Here is a 6,671-nt window from a genome sequence, read left to right as displayed (position 1 = left end):
CGAGCGCCCCCTACGGTCACCGGGTCGAACAGCACCGCCAAAGAGACTTAATATGTATATATTTTAGCTGAAATAAAGGCATTTTATAGGCATGAAATATATCATAATTACTGTATAATCAGTTTGGGTCCTCCTCCATATTCATTAATGTTGAAAATATTTAAATTAATATGACTAATATGTATCACACACTGCTCATCTACTGCTGTTAGTTCTGTGAAATACATTTTATTTATTTATTCTTGTCTTACAGGTGAGATGTGTGTATCACATAAGATTTATTCTGCAGACTGCAGAAGATAAACTGCTCTCTAAATGAGTTGCTGACCTAGAAATAGTGTCAGAGGTGATTGAGCAACACTAGAATAGCTTTTGACAAAATGACTATTATGAAATAAAATCTTATCTACCTGTATATGAGAATTTAAACTCAAAAGCAAGTTGCAGTATAATGCCATTAAAATCTAGCTATGACATGTGAATCTAAAGGGTTGTTTTGCTATTTTAGTTTGGTGGAAGCAGATAAACAGCAAGTGTTACATCCAGCTGGACAAATAAACCTCCCAAATTCAGCCAAACAAGGCGGCAGGCTTGCAGGTCACTAAAAGGCGGTGCTATCTTTAGAAGGGCTGGAATTTCACTATCAGGATTTTTTTGGGGAAAAAAAACCTAATTTGCTGTGTGACTTGTAACATGGACGAAATATATTCAGGTTTGGGGGGTTTGATCATCCGTCCAAGAAACGTTTATAAAATATTAACAAACGCTCTCATCAATAACACCTGCTAAGGACAATGTTCATAAATAAGTAATCACTATGTAATCAGTCAGACATCTTTAGTCACCTCAGGACATCAGAGCACTGATTTCATGACAGAAGCTCCTCTTTGTGTAGCTTTGGGGGAAGTTGTGTTAAGGAACATTTAACAAATCATTTCACAAACAGCTGCACAAACTCCCCCCAAAGGATAAAGTTCAATGTTTCTGGCACTTAAGGAGGTTTGATGTTTCCACCCACCAGCATCAGTGATATGAGCTGGCAGCTTTGTTGTCCTCTGAAACCTGCAGGAAACATAAAACAGCTTCATTGTATCGCCCGCTCACTTTTTCCCCACTGTATCTGCTTGTGTTTGATGGTGGTGTAAGGTTTTGAACCAGCCTGGGACACAATCACATAGCAGAACATAATGTGGGCATTGTTGAGGTTAGAAAGCCCACTAGGTCTGTGTGTGTATGCGTTGGCAGGATGTGACTGGGAGGGGGGTGTATTAGGGTCTTAACCACATTCCTAATTGCAGCAAATGACCGGGGAGTTTCTAGTGTAAGATATGTGAATGGCATCTCTGTTGCTGTGAGTTTGGTAACAGATGCATCAGAAGTCATCAGAGGGATCGCCTACATCCACTGACACGATGTGGTTGGAAAGTAACTGTACTTTTACTCAAGTACTGTACATACTGTACAATTTTGTATTTGACAGCTGTAGTTATTTTCAAATTAAGAGTTTACATTAAAAAACCCACATCAGACCAGTGCATAAAAATACATTTTATTAAATATTAAACCAGTGGCTGGTGTAATTTAGTCCCACTGTCATGTCTCAGACGTCTATGAGTTGTTAATGGGACTTTTCCCCTTGAAACTTTTAGAAGATTTCACTTAAATAACAGTTTGAATCAAATCAAAGATCAAATGATTCAATATTTATATCAGTTTTACTTTGTGACCCTTTGGAGGGGCCCGACTCCTTGTTTGGAGAACACTGGACTAAATGGTTTATGTATCTAATAATAATAATAATAATAATAATAATAATAATAATAATAATAACATAAAATATAGTCCTATATAATTTGCAGAACAATTACTTTTATTTTTGTTTATTAAATATTTTTATTTTGATGTGATGTATAATATTTATATACTTTAACTTGAACCTAAAGAGTTGTTTTAATTCATTGTGAAAAAAAATTATGTAACACCAGCCCATACATGACCTACAGAGAAGATTGGCTATTTCTGTATAGTTATTCTCATTGAAATCAATGAAAGGAGGCGGTGGGAACACTACTGCTTTTGTCCACAGGGGCCGCCAGAATCACCACAAAATTAAAGTTCCCTTTTGCTGCTTTAAGTGAGATTAGAAATGAATGATTTTTATGATTTTTATCCACCACACAGAATGTAAACAGTACGGTAGCCTCTTCTCATTAACGTAAAATTATTATTTAAAAAGCTGAAACTTAGAAATCAGATTTTTATTGATAAAGAAGAATTGATAAATGTCCCCTCATTTATACAACCGCGCTTTCCTTTCTCAGTTTTAACTTTAAGGACAGTTGTTCACATCCTTTTCTATCTGTATTTCTGCTATAAGTAATAATTTCTATCAATTCACCTGTTGCTTTTTCACTTTGAAGCACTGGGCAGTAGATCTAATCTAAGAGATCTAATAACCATTAAATCAGGTCGTCTGTAGGTATAGTTACTATACATTAAGGATCATAATGCTCCATATTAACCCAGTAGAATCAGCATATGTACAATAATAATAACTAATGTTATGACCTGTTGAAATGATATCCCTCAATTAAATATTAATTAGACACTAATTAACATCATTATCTTAACAGTTCACAGTTACTCTTGATGAGCAAATCAAAACAAATGAAAAGCTTTCATATGGACAGATATAAATAACTGTATCATGCATGCTGTGGTATATATAGCCTGAGCTAATTTACAGAGCATTTATACTTATTTTACAGGAACAGATGAGATACACTGCTAACAAAACTGTAAATCCCTATGATCTTTTGTCAGATTAGAGTGACAATGATGACACAAAGCATGTTTCCTCCAATATCATTTTCATTATTAGGCTTGATAAATCTAAAGAACAAAACATCAGTTGCTTCAATTGCTTGCTCAGTACGGTCTGTGTGTGTCCCTGTGAGCGATCAGGTGTGTAACTGCCTTTACCTGGTTTCACCCAACCACACAAACAGCACTTTCATGTCCACTTTTGCCCTGGGTGGTTGTGTAACACGAGCTGTGAGAGGAGGTGAAGCTGCCCGGCATTGTATTGTCTCAGGTCAGTGGGAACAGAGAAACCGGAGAGAGGGTGCAGGTCGAACAGGTGGACCCCTGCAGGTGACGAGGCCTTTCTTCGCAGATTAGCTGCACTTTTGTGCCGACAAAATAAATGCTGACTTGAGAAAGATCTGTGTGCCCCCCTGGACAAATCACTGGTGAAGATATTAAGTTTCATTTGGGGGTAAAAAACAAAAAACAAAAAACCCTTTTTGATGCTACCCAGATACATGTTCCACAGGTTTGATTATTGGCCAGTATATAGCCAGTTAAAGGTAGATATTGCTCAAGCTATCTACCTGTTAATCAAATAAAATACATTTTTATATACCATAATGTTTCAGGTATGAAAACCCTCTTCCCTGGGCACACTTAATTATGGATTAAGGTTTTCATAATAACAGCATGTTATAAATTGACCTGAAAAAAAAAAGTTATAAATACAAGTTATAAAAATACTACTTGTGAGCATACAGCCGTGGTCAGCCTGGAGAGGTTGCTCTTCTGAACGTGGTTTTATAGCTGAACAAAGTAATTACAGCAATTATAATCTACAAACTAAATTCCAGATCTTTTAATTTCATATGTGAACACAGGTTTTGTTCAGATTCTGTTATGACGTTAATTATTGTTGATTGTGGATTTTAGCGATTTGTCACCTTCATGCTAAAATTATTGAATTTTAAAAGCACTGAAACTCAAACTCTGGTGAGACAGAAAGACCAGCGCCTGAAGTTTCACACAAGTCAACATAACAGAGGCTGTTGGAGGAAACCAAGCCCAAAAGTTATCAGAGAGGCAAGGCAGTATGCTCAATATGCACAGTTGGCACAGGCAATTTAGTGGTGTGCCAGTATAAAACCATAGTGATGACTATAATGCAATGCAAACAGATGGTTGTTGTTACTTTAAATTGAGGACTTCTGTAATACTTAAATTTAAGCCAAATCTCACTGATAATGACATTTAAACAGCACACAGAGGCATGTAAAATTGTTTATATTTCATGCTGATTTAGCAATCCTGTGAGGATTTTACATCTCTGTTGCAATCTGGACAACTCACGCCATCCTTGGGAGAGACGATGTGAAGTGGTGCCTGTGTTAAACGGCTGGATTTCATTGATTTGCCACCTTCATGCTCAAATGATCAAGTTTTAGAAGCTCTGAAACTTAAATCCTGAAGAGACAGAAGGACCAGCTCCTTAGGTTTCACAGTGATGAAGTCAACATATCAGAGGCTGGTAGAGGAAACCAAACCCAAATGTTATTGGAGAGGCAAGGAAACATGCCCAAAATGCACAGTTGGCGTCGGCATTTTTGGCCTATGTGCCAAGACATTAAACCATACTAATGACCACAATGCAAAGTTAAAACAGATGGCTGTTGAAGCTTTAAATACATAACTACTTCTCTACTTCTGATAGATTTAAGTCAATGCCCAACCCTACAGATAATTACATTGACCGCACACAGAGGCATGCAAAATTGATTACATGTCATGCTGATTTACTTATCAGGACGACAGTATTACTTATCTGACTCTACAAAAATATCTGTAATGACATGGATCTAAAATATGAGAGCAAAAACATTACCAGCAAGGGAAATTAAGAGATAATGAGGTACATTTCTCGACCTTCATCATCATCAAGACTTTAATTAATGTCTGGACAACTCACTCCATCCTTGAGAAGGATGAGAACGCTACCAATGTAATTCAGCAACCTGAAAAATAACCTCTTGCTGTTTGCCATAGACGTACACGGATGGTGAGTGACTGCAGAAGTTGTGTCTGCATCAGTGGCTGTGTGAAGCACGGTGTTAAATCACACTGTGTGAAAGTGGGAGCAGCTGATCCTGGTCCTGTTGTGACAGTGGCGTGGTCCTTTGTAGGGAGACCATCCACAGTAAATCTGCTCCACTCCCCTCGCACAAAAGACTGCTTCCATTTATGGCTCTCGGGTGGGGGGTGTGCCACTGAACCAACAATGAAGGGAGCAGGACCTCGCAGACCTCTCTGAATTCTTTCTCAGGCAGATGAGACAGGGAATTCTGGGGATTCCTTTGTTATCCCTGCAAAGTGCAAAACCATTTTTCCTTCAGCACGAAGGAATTCCCTCTAGGATGTCATGACAATCAGGCTATACTGCAGGCGGGGAATTTACTTGAGTTGGTACTGAAACCACAATTTTTATGAGGAACCAAGAAATGTGTAGAGTTGTTTTTATTTCATTTCAGTGGAAGTTTTTATATTTTTTCATAAGCCTCAGAGGTTGTGAGCATGTTTCAAACTGCTGAGGACGATGTAGTTGTTCAAATCTAAAAAAGGAGCATAAACATGAGGTTGAAAAAGATGAGTTTTTTATTCATCTTTTTCTGAGTATATTAAAGGAGTGTGTAGGACTTAGTGGCATCTAGTGGTTAAGTTGCAGATTGCAACTCTCTCCCAAGTACAAACAGTCCTATCTAGAGCCAGTGTTTGCTTTGTCCCTTCTGGGCTACTGTAGAAACATGATGGTTCAACATGGGGGCATCCACGGAAGGCAACCTGCAGCGTCTTTAGATAAAAACGTCTCCTTCTAAGGTAACAAAAACTCAAACATTCCTATTTTGCAGCGATTATACGCTAATAAAAACATACCTATAATATTTCTCCTGAATGGACCTTTTAACGCTGTAGTGTAAAATAGTACATATGCTTTATTAGTTGACTGCAGCTAAACAACATTAACAGTGATCTTTAACACCATTCTTCCCATTGTGGAGTATCAAACATGAACCTCACATCTGCTGTGCGCTCAAAACTGAACACTTCCTTCCAATTGTTATTGTCTGCCTGTGCTCGTCATTAAGTCCTTTGTTGTTAAAAATAACTTCACTCCAGGGGAAAAGAAAAGCCACCATGACTAATTCTTAGGAAACACATGCTCAATCATGAACACCGTGCTGATGGTTTCCAACTTCAACTGCACTCATGTCCAGAGCCATGCAGTCCACGCTCAACCTTTCAGACGGAGAGGTCAAGAAACACTTAGTAAATCATTTCCATGTTTGCAAGGTTAAGTTGCTGACTCTGTGTTTTAGGCTAATGCTTAAAAAAAAACAAGTTGTGTAAACCCCCTACAGTTTACGTTAGTTTGGAAGCATTTCATGGAGGTATTTAAACTTTTAAGCCAAAGCTGAAAAACTTGCAGTAATGTGATCTGACTAAAAGGGCGAGTTGCCAAGGTGATGAATGCTCCAACAGACCCAGCAGGAGATCAGCGAAGAGAATCCACCAACAGCCAGAATACTGAGCTAGAAACAGTGCCTGTATAAAACACAACATTACTGCCCTATTGGCCCTGAGCACTGTAATACCTTTAGTGCAAGCATTATTAAAGCTTTAGGGGGAACAGTGGAAACACAATTAACCATGTATTCCAAAATAATGCCAGTATAGACACATACAACTTAGAGTAGCCCACTAAAAATCATCATATTGATAACTGTTAACTAAAACAGTACTTTACTGTGGCTACAAGAAATATACTTACTGTAATATATAATATACTCAGTCAACACTTGATGTGTTAT

The sequence above is a fragment of the Morone saxatilis genome, unplaced genomic scaffold (genome assembly GCF_004916995.1).
Source record: "Morone saxatilis isolate NCDOM2014 unplaced genomic scaffold, NCSU_SB_2.0 Contig5, whole genome shotgun sequence".
NCBI lineage: Eukaryota > Metazoa > Chordata > Actinopteri > Moronidae > Morone > Morone saxatilis.
Note: the sequence above shows the minus strand (reverse complement) of the source record.